The sequence below is a fragment of the Pyrus communis genome, chromosome 14 (genome assembly GCF_041283825.1).
Source record: "Pyrus communis isolate YQ-2024b chromosome 14, ASM4128382v1, whole genome shotgun sequence".
In the NCBI taxonomy this organism is placed as follows: domain Eukaryota; kingdom Viridiplantae; phylum Streptophyta; class Magnoliopsida; order Rosales; family Rosaceae; genus Pyrus; species Pyrus communis.
In genome coordinates this window covers 3,437,119-3,449,129 of record NC_142578.1, presented here as the reverse complement: position 1 = coordinate 3,449,129, position 12,011 = coordinate 3,437,119, and the positions used below count along the sequence as shown (strand labels likewise).

Sequence of the window (12,011 nt, the reverse complement as noted above, 5' to 3'; positions counted from 1 at the left end):
AAATGTACCTCCATCCTTGAAAAATACGGTGGTATAAAATTAAAAAAATATGCTGTCACAAATGCATCTCTATCTTTATAAAATACGTTAGTATCAAGTCCATTTAAAATATTATTAATTTTTTTTATAAAATGATAAAGAAAAATTTTAATTTTAATTTTAATTTTGGATAGGATTTTTAACCAATCTTGTCACGACACGTGTCATTATCCGAAAGTACTATTTTGTGGATAGATTTCCAATAAGATTTTCAATCAATCCCGACGCGCCACGTGTCACTATATGTTTACAATAATTTAGCCAAGATTTCCAATAAGATTTTCAACAAATCCCGACATGTCACGTGTCACTATTTGTTTACAATAATTTAGCCAAAATTTCGATAAGATTTTCAACCAATCACTTAGTGCCACGTGACATTGTCCAGAACCTCATCCTTTCTTTTTTTGTCCATATAAACATACATCCATCCTCATGCATACACCAAACTCAATCCTTCTTTTTTAGCTCAAAATCCTTCTTCATCGTTTTTAAATCTTGAGTTCTTACGATGTCTTCTTCAAGGAGATTGTATGAAATCGATGAGCAAAAGAAAAAATTGTTGGCACAACAGGAAGAATTGTTCAATCTCGAGAAAGGTAAAGATAAGGCTTTCGCAATGGAAGAGGATGAGGATGATGAACATAAAAGGCAGAGGGCCTCACATTTCCGTCATGTCATGGAAGCTGTGGGTCAGATATCCAAACCCAGACGTGCCACAAACTTGGATAGAAAGAGGTAAAGATCTCTTGGAAAATTATTTTATCCCCAACAGTTTATTCCCGGATCATATTTTTAGACGTCGTTTTAGAATACAATGAAGTTTGTTTGACAAAATTATGAGTGCTATTTGCAACCATAATCCATACTTTGTGCAAAAAAAAGATGCTTTTCATGAATGTCACATTCTTGAGCAAAAAATTACTACTGTCTTGCGAATGCTTGCATATGAAGCATCTGTAGATCAAGTGGATAAGATTATGAGAATGAAAAAATCAACTGTTCTGGAATCCCTGATGCGGTTTTGCTCTGCAATCGAAACCCTGTACATAATGAGCACATCCGGAAAAACTCACTCCTTTATCTCTAATAGAGGAGAGTGTAATTAAAATGGTAGATTATAGGAAATTTGTTACAATATAATGTGCATATAGTACCAAAATTATGACAAAAAAAAAAGTTTAATTAAATCATTAAAAGACATGGATGTTTGATATAAAAAATTCAAAACTATAGAAAATTCAAAACTAAGGCGTCTCTATAAAAATATCTCATAATTTATATGGAATTTATACCAATTATATTCCGATTTCAGAAATATTAATAAACAATCATCTCCATTTCAAGTCTTTATCAATCCAATTCCTCTCATTTTGATTACGGATTAGTAAACGAGTCATAATTGTGTTGGAGAGAAATCAGACTAAATCAGAGACGGGATCGACTGATGTATCAAACTAGACTGAAGCCTCCTTCATGCGAGGGGCCACAGCTGCGGCGGCAACGGCACAGACCAATCCTAAATTGTAATGCAGTTGCCAAAGTCCAATCCCAAATAAAATTACACAAAAAAAAATTACCAACTCTAAATTGTAGTAAAAAATTTCAAATTTCAATTAAGGTATTACTTATTCTAATCTCCTGAGAAATAGGGCAACCAAAACGTAGGGCACATAGTGCTTTAAGGCTTTGAGCACAAAGAGCTGGCAATTGGGGGCTTCATCAATCTCTCTACCGTCTGTTTCATCTTGTTTTGACAGCAACAAGGTCAGTGACAAATTGATCATGCAAAAGTCTAGACAAAGAAGTTGTCGTGACTAAAAGCAAATACAATAATAATTTCATCAAAATCATACATTAATTTAGAAAAAAATAAAAATAAAAAGTAATTAGCATAGATTTTTGTTGGATTAGTATTCCAAAGATTTGCTACATAACTCCATGTCTATCTATGAGATCAGCTTTTTGGCATTCATTTTGTGTGTGACCTTTTCGTAACATTTACTATTGGTCGACACTTATTAAGTTTATTACAGCAAAATAAAAGCGTGTTAATTTTATTACCACGTGTCAATCAATAATGAAGACCACCAAAAAAAAAAAAAAAAAAAACTTCAAATGAGTGCAGAAGATTTGAACTCGTGATTTCCGTTGATCCATTTGGTGCGTTGGTTCGTCTTCAAGGTGGTGGTGCGGCTTGATATGGTAGAGGTGGCTGTTTGCTTTTTTCAGTTCTAGGGTTTTTTGCTTTTGTGTTAGTATGAGCTGCCTCTTTTGGGCCTATTTCATCGTAATTTCTTTACGTGAAGTTGAAGCATTTGCTTAGCTGTTTTTTTTTTTTTAATTTTATTTTTTATATTGGAAACGCATTTGCTTGGCTGTTTGAACTCTTCTTTTGGATCATCCTTACCTTCTTATTACCTTTCTCTTTTGATGAAGTTTATTTTGATTGAAAAAAAAGGGCGAAGCTCCCAGTCATAAAACTATCTTCTCTTCATTATTACTGCTTTATTTTAATGCTTTTTTATTATACAAAATAATAAATATAAAAATTAATCAATAGAGACGTAAGTACAAGAAAAGATGGTAGTTGAAAGCTTGAAAGTAGCAGTGGCTTGTAACCAAGGACACAATAATTATATATGTGTACTACAACTGAAGGCAATGGAAAAATCAGAAAACAGCGACGAAGATGAGAACACACAAAACTCGCCACATCATCGATCCTCCAAGAAACACAACCCCTAATTCAAGCCACACCATGGATAGCTGCTCTTGAAGCCGTCGATTACTCCGAATCCAACAGCCCACACATTACCACCTTGCAGCTCCATTTAGAGCAACTCCACCCCTATCCACTTTGCGTCAGCACCCAGCCCATTTATCCACTTAATTGAACAGTAATAGACTCAATGAACAGTAATAGGCCAAAACATCTCCACCCCAAAAAAAATGTGCTGGCACCTAGTCTAAAAATGCGCTGGCACAAACGATCTCCACCCTTACAAAATGCGCTGGCACCCAGTCCATTTAAAATATTAAATAATTTTTTTATAAAATAATTAAAAAAAAATAGTTTTAATTTCGGATAGGATTTTTAACCAATCTCGTCACGCCACGTGTCATTATCCGAACGTACTATTTTTTGAATAGATTTCCGCTAAGATTTTCAACCAATCCCGACATTCACACAACGTAACATCTTCACTGAGCTTCCACGAAGTCATTTTTTCTCTCAAAGTGTACAAAATATTCAAATGTAGAAAGTGTAGAAAATATTGAAATGTGGTGTAAGGTGGAAGATGAGGGTTAGGTATTTATAGAAAAAAAAAATTAATTTTTTAAAATTTTTCTGTATTTTTTAAAAAAATTTTGACATTTTTAATTAATTTTTAATAAATTTTAATGTTGTAATTAATCTGGACCGTTGGATTTGAAAAATAATCAAATCCAACAGCCAACACGCCGCCACGTGGCCAACGGTCAAATTTCTGATCGTTGGGCCTTTTTTTTTTTTTTTTTTTTTTTTGGTGAAAAAAACATGGACCGTTGATCTGTGATCGTACGGTCCAATTTAAAAGTGAAATTGAAATTTTTTTTACCGTTGGAAATCCAACGGCTCTGAGGAGGGCCACGTAGCCCCTTCACAGACGCAGCCCACTTGCCCTGCACCGCAGGCCCCACTGCTGCAGACGCTGTCGGCTACTCGCGCTTTCCACCGCGTGTGTTGCACGCTCCAGCACACGGACCGGCCTCTGGGTCTGTCCATTTTGGGCTGGCCTCTTGACTGGCACGGGCTGGGTGCCAGCTTATTTTTCGGGCTGGAGCTGATGGACACAGTGCCGGGCCATTGAAGAAGGGCTGGACTTGCTCTTACTATACTCACCTGGGCACCAAGATGAACATTAAAACCCTAACCTAAGCTCTTCACCCTCCTTCTCTCCCAACCACAAGACAAATGCTTGGGTGGTTGCAAATATCTTCAACCATGTGATTTCTATATATGAGAGAACAGAGAGGAAAGATAGTGTCTGCTTGTCACCAGAAACTACAGAGTTGAAAACAAGTCTGAACTCCATTGAAGTCGGTCTCGAAATTCATAGTTTATATTTTTTTTCCTTGCTTTGAAAATTCCACCACACCTAACCCTAAAGTCCTGGTGGTACTCTACGATCAACCCATTTGGATCAGCCAACTCCAAAATCCCATCATCCATCAAAACCCTAGAGGCTACATTCAGGGCTGGATCTTGAAGGTCAGTAATCCTCCTTTTTCCTTTTCCATTTTTTATTCTCTAGCAGTGCCCGATCTGACAGCAATGCTCTCATTCTTTCTTTCTTTTGTATAAATAATTAAATATGATTCTCCTAATTTATTTATTTTTTCACAATCTTCAATCGTGGTGGTTTGGTTAACTGTGTTTATGTACCTGTAAATCATATGTGGCAGATTTCGCATGACTAATACTTGCATAAGTTAGTGTCTTGCTTGACTAATTATGTTTTGTTTACTATCTAATCGTTAAATTAATTATTACAGTAGGCATGCTATACATCAATGTTTTAAAGAACTCGTCTCGGGGCGCGCCTAGGGCACCCTTGAGGCTGGGTGGAGAGGCAAATGCCTCAGTTTTGCTGGAGTAGGCGAAATGCTTCGTCGGAGACGCCGAGGAGGCGGAGGCACGCCTCAAGGCGTCTGGACGCCTTGTCAGACCTTTTTTTTTTTTTTTTTAGAAAAATAAAATAAAAATAAAAATAAAAATAAAAAACCATCCAAACCCAAGATGACGTCGTTTAGGTAAGGATTTTCAGTCTTCATACCATACCTTCGAATTTGATCCCGTTTTTCTACCTCTACCTTTTGCCTTCTGCCTTCTTGCTTCTTCTTCTCCCACGAGCCAGAAGCTTAGAACACTGGTCCGGTCGCCACGCCACCACGCCGCCATCACCCCGCCGCCATCAGCCCAGCACCATCAGCCCAGCCCCAGCGCCGTCAGCAAGATCCCAAAGGTTAGGGTTTCTGAAATTAGGGATTTAGTTTTCTAGGGAATGTTTTGCTATAATAGAGGGGTTAATAGTTAGACAGAAAATTTATTAATCTGCCTCTGCGTGCTACCTAACTAAGATTGATTGAAAATTTGCATGTAGTGAAGAAGTTTTCTGGGGAGGGTTTTTCAAAAGCTTTATGCAAAACATCAATTGAGACTTGAGAGAGAGAAAGAGAGAGAGAGAGAATCAGAGAAGAAAACCGACCCACTGTTCTGTGTGCCATAAAGTGTTCTGTACTGGCAGTCTGGCACTTAGATAAATCAACAATTTAATGCTACTGCTACACCGTGTGCCATAAATTGGCACTTAGATACAATTGGCTGAACCCAAACCGACCCACCTAATTAATAAATTGTTGGAAATTGTTGGTATATAAATTAATTAATAAATTGTTGGTTCATCAACTGTATGCATGCATCTATTGTTTATTGTTTAGGGTATTGAAGAATATGGCTTCTTCTTCTAAGAAAGATTTTGCTTGGCGATGGACAAAAGATTTGGATCCTGTCACCAAGCACTTCTATTGTGTTTTTTGTAACCACAAATGCACGAGTTCAATTTCTAGATTCAAACATCACTTGGGTGGTGTAAGTTCGAGAGGAATGATAAGTTGTCAAAAAGTCCCACCCAATGTGAAGGAAGAATGTTTTGCTAATGTTATGGGAACTAAAGAAAAGAAGAAAGCTAGTCATGAGTTTTGCCATGGTCGTGGAGAAGAAAGTGAAAGTGTCGATATGGGCACAACAAGGACAACATATGTAAGTAGTGGGAGTGGGAGTGGGAGTGGGAGTGCCACACATTCACAACAAACCGGTTCTTTTCTACCACCTAGGTCAAGGGGACCACTTGATAGGTATGTTACATCGGAAGCTCGTCAAACCACGTTGAATACACCTTTCAAAAAAGAGGAAAGAAGACAAGCATCCCGAGCACTTGCCCGATGGTTCTACACTAGTGCCATTCCATTCAATGTGGCAAACAATGAATATTATGTTAATGCAATGAAATTGGTATCCAATTTTGGTCCTGGCTTTGATGCTCCTACAAGCCATGAATATAGAACTTGGATGCTCAAAGAAGAAGTTGATGATATAAAAAGTATGATGAAAGAACATCAAAAGGCTTGGAAGAGATATGGATGCACTATTATATCAGATGGATGGTCAGATGGCAAAAGTAGGTGTTTAATCAACTTTCTTGTCAATAGCCCGCAAGGTACTTGGTTCTTGAAATCGGTTGATGCACCGGCCTCTATTAAGAATGGAGATTTGTTGTATGGCTATTTGGATGACGTTATTCAAGAAATTGGGGAGGAGAATGTGGTTCAAGTTATATCCGACAATGCTTCGAACTACAAGAATGCTGGGGAAAAACTTATGGAGAGGAAAGAGAAGGTGTGGTGGACTCCATGTGCGGCTCATTACATTGATTTGATGTTAGAAGATATTTCTAAGATGGCATGGTTTGATGACACACTCAAACGTGCTAGGTGTAGGTGTTCTTCCTCTTGTTTGTGTTTTGAGAGAGGTTGATTCGGAAGAGAGACCCCCCATGGGTTTTATATATGAGTTGATGGATGCCACAAAAGAGAAAATTGCAAGCAATATTAACAAAGTGGAGAAAAAATATATGCCTATTTGGAGAAAGATAGATCGTAGATGGGACGATCAACTTCATCAACCACTACATGCGGCGGGCTATTACTTAAACCCACAATTTCGATATGAGGATAATTTCTCAAATACTGATGAAGTGCGAAATAGGTTGTTTGCTTGTATGGATAGGATGCTTGGGAAAGGGAAAGAACGTGAAGAGGCCGATGTTCAATTGGATTTATTTACTAATAAGCGTGGTCCATTTGCGGATTCTATGGCTATGCAAACTAGGAAAAAGCGAACACCAAGTAAGATTTAATTAGTCAATTGTTAATATCTTTTTATTATTAACCCTTAAATTACTTACCTTATTAATATTGTTTTTTGAGCAGCTTGGTGGGAGCGTTTTGGGCATAAAACACCCAAGTTAACGAAGTTTGCTATCCGAGTTCTAAGCCTTACTTGTAGTGCATCGGGATGTGAGAGGAATTGGAGCACACTTTCAGTAAATATATTATTAGTATCTTAAGTGTCATTTTTGCTTAAGATGATTAGACTTGAATAATATAATTGATTTATTTGTAGATTCATACAAAAAGAAGGAATAGGTTTGAACACAAAAGGCTTAATGCTTTAGCCTATGTCAAGTACAATTTGGCTTTACAACAAAAAAGTAAGAAAATGATGGAGAAGTATGATCCTATTGTTGTGGAAGAAATTGCCTCCGATGATGAATGGATAACAGAGATAGAAGATCCTGTTCTTCCCGAAGATCCTACATGGCTTAAGGATGAGTTATTGTATAATGTTGAGGCCGTAAGGAATGTGCTACCCCCGGTTTATGAAGGTGGCTCATACATTCGAGAGCCTAGAGAGTCTTCTCCTCCTCCTCCTCCTCCTCCTCGCGAGCCTACTCAAACTCGGGGTCCTATTACATACAAAAGAAAACGGGGTAATGAAGAATCCTCAAGTAGAATTAGAAGAAATGTGGAATATGATTCGGAAGATTCTTTTGATGAAATGATCACATACCCGACAAGTTCATCTAGAGTTGGCATTGAAGAGGATGATGTTGCCTTTTATTTAGATGAAGAGGATTTAGATGAATGATTTATATCTTTGTTTGTATTTTGATTTATATGAAGATGATTTGGATGAATGATTGTTTTCTTTGTTTGCATTACCTTTTGAATGATGAATTTGGGTGATATTACCTTTGAATGATGAATTTAAATGATATTATCTTTTGAATGACTATGGATTTGAATGAAAAATTAAGAATGGATGTTTATTTTACATAGTATTATTTTTTATACAATTATATGTATAATATATAAAACATATATATAAAAAAAATTAAATCTTGTAAAGCTTCGTCTCACGCCTCACGTCTCACGCCTAAGCCGGGCTTCGCCTCGAACGCCTTGCCCACGCTTCATGCTTTTAATACATTGCTATACATAATCTTCAAATGCCACCCATCACTGGATTCTTTTTGCATTGAGCATCGCGGCCTTTTCTTCCCTTTAATGGCACATAAATTTAAACAAAACCATTAACAACTCCAAAGCACACTAACAAAAACTAAAATTAACCTACTTTTGGGAACGATATGATTGTCCTTTAATCTCTAGCGTGAAACTAACATAACACAATAGTGATGATACCAAATATTCACCAACACAATCATATCAGTAGTTTTCTAAGAAAATTTGAGTGTTTGGCCACAATGCTAATTAACTAGCCAACGTAATTGCATGCATGATCATTCACGAGAAGATCATCAGCAGCTTGTCAATTGTATGTTTGCGTATGTAGTGTTAAATGTGTTCTTTAGCATGTGTAGTTATCATTTATTAGTATGTGTAGGAAGATAATTGAGATGTTGGAGTACCTGCACAACAAAAATTAAACACATGGAAGCTTACATAAAGCATCAGTTACGTGATTGTAGGTGGTGATCTGAACATTGAAAATGTAAATGAGAGCCAAAAGTTCCAAGATGTGACGGACTTTGGCGAATTTTGGACATGACGCATCTCTTGATTGTTTCAAAATTGATGGACCGGTTTACTTATTTAAGTAAACAAGTTTATTATGCAGTAAAACTATTTGCACACTAAACAGACAAATCATTAAAACTAAACAGCACCTTGAACTCTTTCAGGGTATACATGAATCCAAAGAAACTCCCAAGATTTTTAAGTCTTTACAAATTCACCTGCTATGATGAGAAGCTAGATGTACACATAAAATCACTAGAACAATGCACAAACCATAAAAACAACACCTGATGCATGCTTTGTTCAGAGTATTTCCTCCACCTTCTTAATCCTTAAGTTGCATGTATACGACTCAGTAAACTAGGAAAGCACATGTTTATCTCCTCGTTGATATTGTTGAACTCTCCATCCTTGACGTAGTGGACATAAACATTTTGTATTACTCGGATCAAATCCTCAAAGCTATTCCCCATTTAATTTTCTCTTTTCTCTTTTTGTGTAAATTTTTTTTACTTGTCCAGATAACCATCTATGACTATCTTGTTGTCCCAATTTTTGAATTTTCAAAATCAGGGCCTTTAATTTTCGTATCAAAACAAGGACCATTGAGCCTTGTTTTTGTGCTTCTTTGATTCGTGAAATCAAAGTAACATTTGAGCCTGCTGAATTTACTCTTCAAAGTTGGGTGACCGATGAGCATAGAGGCAAACCTGTCATAACTAGGACACGGAAAAAACATTAAGTTTTCAGGTATACGAATAATATGCCAAATAATTTAATTGAACAATAAATCGATCGTTTGGAAGTGCTTTTAGAGAAAATGTTTTTAGGTTATAAAAGCACTCGAAGTGCTTTTCCTGGATTGTTTCCAAAAACATTTCCACAAAAAGTGTTTTCGGTCATTTTAAAAGCATTTCCAAACAAGCCTAAACTTGTTTACTTACTTCCACGAGTAAGCCGGCCCACCATTTTTTAAGCAATCGAGAAATTGTGTTCTATCCACTATCGTTGGTAGGAATTTATCAGTGATAAATTTGCCAAGATCTGACAAGTCTTGGAACCTTTGCATGTGGCTGTCATTCCCGCCCTTTATGTTAAAAATCATCACATCATCGCCTAAGATCGCATAGCTGGATGCTTTTTTTAATTCCCCATAAATCTGATCCTTCTTGTGCATATATTGTATCGTCTTGAGTGTCTTCCTACACAAGTAAGCAACTTTAATAAGTTCCACGTACACGTAGTCACACACAAAGAAACACATGAACACTAAACGAACATTCTCCACCTACAATCAGTGGACAGACATAAACAATTGCACCGACCTGTGGTGGAGAATGGTCATTAAGTAAGTGTTCATGTGTTTCTTTGTGTGTGCATGTGTGTGACTATACATGTACGTGGAACTTATTAAAGTTGCTTACTTGTGTAGGAAGACACTCAAGACGATACAGTATATGCACAAGAAGGATCAGATTCATGGGGAATTAAAGAAAGCATCCAGCTATGCAATCTTAGGCAATGATGTGATAATTTTTAACATTAAGGACGGGAATGACAGTCACATGCAAAGGTTTTCAAGACTTGTCAGATTTTGGAGAATTTATCACTGATAAATTCCCATTGACGATAGCGGATAGGACACAATTTCTCGATTGCTTCAAAAATGGTGGGCCGACTTATTCGTGGAAGTAAGTAAACAAGTTTAGGCTTGTTTGGAAGTGCTTTTAAAATGACCAAAAGCGTTTTTTGTGGAAATGTTTTTGGAAACAATCTAGTAAAAGCATTTCAAGTACTTTTGGAACCTAAAAACATTTTCTTTAAAAGCACTTCCAAACGATCGATTTGTTGTTCAATTAAATTATTTGGCATATTATTCTTATACCTGAAAACTTGTTTTTTCTATTGCCTAGTTATGACAAGTTTGTCTCTATGCTCATCGATCACCAAACTTTGAAGAGTGAGTTCAGTAGGTCCTTGTTTTGATACAAAAATTAAAGGCCTGGTTTTGAAGATTTCAAAAATTGGGACACCAAAAGAGTCATAGATGGTTATCTGGACAAGTAAAAAAAATTTACACAAAAAAAGAAAGGAGAAAAATTGAATGGGAATAGCGTTGAGGATTTGAGTAATACGAAATGTTTATGTCCACTACGTCAAGGATGGAGAGTTCGACAATATCAACGAGGAGATAAACGCGTGCTTTCCCGGTTTACTGAGTCGTATACATGCAACCTTAAGGACCAAGAAGGTGGAGGAAATACTCTGAACAAAGCATGCATCAGGTGTTGTTTTTTTGGTTTGTCCATTGTTCTAGTGATTTTATGTGTACACCTAGCTTCTCATAGCAGGTGAATTTGTAAAGACTTAAAAATCTTGGGAGTTTCTTTGGATGCATGTATACCCTGAAGAGTTCAAGGTGCTGTTTAGTTTTATGGTTGCATGCTGTTTTACGGAAGAATTGAGACTTAAAACCTAAGATCGAAATGCTGCCCTTATCGGACGCAAAGAGTTTGGAGTTAAGCATACTTTCATACTTCAAGCTTGAGTTGTTTTAGAAGTGCATCGCGGCCGTTCTTTTAAGTTTCCTGGGTATTGCACCAAGCTAGACAGGTTGAAGGTCTACAAATCATCGTAAAGAATATCGAAGCGTATAGTAGCTTTGAGATTCTAATTCAGCCACAATCTTCCATTTCTCCTCGAACTTTAACTTCCTCTTTACGTCCTCCCTCTCGCTATGTTTTCTCTTCTTGGAAGCTATTAATTTCCTCGGCTAAACCTTACTGCCATTGCCACGGTCTAGCACCCTCCGCCTCCCGCCGGCATACGAATTCCTCGAAGATACAAAGAATGGAAGCAACCCATTTCCATGATGAACTGTGGGGTTTTCTATGTTCCTCTTCACACGGTACATGGCACATTTTATGTTATTTAGTTAAAAAGATTGTTAGTCTTTTTAAGTTTGTGGGTTAACATATATGTTCACTCAATTTTATTTTTTGCAAAACTTTATCTCAGATCGTATTTTAACAATCCGAATTGATCATTTTTTAGGAATTCTTCAAAGATCACACATAAATGCAGAAGCATTTACCATTTGATTACGTGATTGTCATTTTTACTCGTGTTTTCTTGAAATACCGTACGTGTAGTAAGTTCTCAAGCTAATCAAAGAAAATCATCTGTGTTAATTTGTCTTCGTAATAGTGCATGATTTGCTTAAAAACTCGTCACGATGATATCCATATTGCATGGGAGTTATCCTCAATCAAACATACATGAACAAATAAACAAGAACTGAATCGACTTGCTTTCACTACGCCCTC

At 36.8% G+C, this 12,011-nt stretch overlaps 1 pseudogene; it reads left to right on the top strand.

Annotated features, from left to right (window-relative positions):
• Positions 1-5,806: 5,806 nt before the first annotated feature.
• On the top strand, positions 5,807-7,841 carry LOC148691089 (uncharacterized; annotated as a pseudogene).
• Positions 7,842-12,011: the final 4,170 nt, after the last annotated feature.